The sequence below is a fragment of the Nycticebus coucang genome, chromosome 7, assembly GCF_027406575.1.
Source record: "Nycticebus coucang isolate mNycCou1 chromosome 7, mNycCou1.pri, whole genome shotgun sequence".
In the NCBI taxonomy this organism is placed as follows: Eukaryota; Metazoa; Chordata; class Mammalia; order Primates; family Lorisidae; genus Nycticebus; species Nycticebus coucang.
The window spans coordinates 72307136-72308421 of NC_069786.1; the positions used below are offsets into that span (position 1 = coordinate 72307136).

Genomic DNA, 1286 nt, shown 5'->3' on the forward strand with positions numbered 1-1286 from the left:
GTTATATTTTTCATGTCCTAACAGTTGCTTGGAAGGCAGTCAGTGACAAACAAGTGTTGAGCATTGAGAACATTGTATTTGAGGCATTACTACTCTATTCCTGGGGCGTTCACATTTCTATTTGGAAATTGTGGTAGACTGCCATCATGTTTCTTCTCCAAACTTCCCTTTTATTGAGAACTTCTTTCACCAACCCCTCTTATTTCAATTGTATGCTCCTGAGAGTACTGCCATATTCACATATGATCTCCATGACCACACTCATTGTGCCTGGTGGGTTCATCAGAGGTGTGCCTGGGAGGGCTTCATTGAATTAGAACTGGGGAATGACAATTTTGTGAATCATCTGGCAGGAGTTGTGATGTATTAGGCTTGGCATCATTGGTTGTGTGCTCTCTACCATGTAGGCTACATACTCTACAGCCATGGGGGTGAACCCAATGGGCAGAAAGAAACACAGTGGGAAGGTGAGAGAGCAGTTCTAAGAGCATTTCAATGTCTAGTCAGGGATCCTCAAACTTTTTTTTTATTTTTTATTTTTATTTTATTATTATTATTTTTTAATCAGGGGAGAGCGAGAATGCAGTCCCCCACTACCACAAATTATGCAGTCAAGTTTCCCACATTTGGGGAAATCGCAGGGGTCAGCACATCCGGAGTGCAATGGATAAGCCTCACCCTGGGAAAACCACCTTCGTGATCATGGTATCTCCCCTGCCAGGTAAGTATTGGGATCCTCAAACTTTTTAAACAGGGGGCCAGTTCACTGTCCCTCAGACTGTTGGAGGGCCGGACTATAGTTTAAAAAAATACTATGAACAAATTCCTATGCACACTGCACATATCTTATTTTGAAGTAAAAAAACAAAACAGGAACAAATACAATCGCATCACCTCATGTGGCCCATGGGCTGCAGTTTGAGGACCCCTGGATCCTGTTGCCCTTAAGGTCTAGTCCCATGTCTTCCCTGCCTAAGTTTAGGCAACATGAGATAAACCCATAGCCTTCCACAATTTCTTTTCTTTTTCTTTCTTTCTTTCTTTCTTTCTTTCTTTCTTTCTTTCTTTCTTTCTTTCTTTCTTTCTTTCTTTCTTTCTTTCTTTCTTTCTTTCTTTCTTTCTTTCTCTCTCTCTCTCTCTCTCTCTCTCTTTTGAGAGAGAGTCTTACTACCTTGCCCTTGGTAGAGTGCCATGGTGTCACAGCTCCCAGCAACCTCCAATTCTTGAGCTTAAGTGATTCTCTTGCCTCAGCCTCCCAAGTAGCTGGGACTACAGGTGTCCCACAC

The 1286-nt window shown here is 42.4% G+C and overlaps 1 non-coding gene across 1 annotated transcript; it reads right to left on the reverse strand.

Annotated features, from left to right (window-relative positions):
• Positions 1–565: 565 nt before the first annotated feature.
• Positions 566–729, reverse strand: LOC128591104 (U1 spliceosomal RNA). Its single transcript, XR_008381530.1, has one exon. It is a non-coding gene; the product is annotated as a U1 spliceosomal RNA (small nuclear RNA).
• Positions 730–1286: the final 557 nt, after the last annotated feature.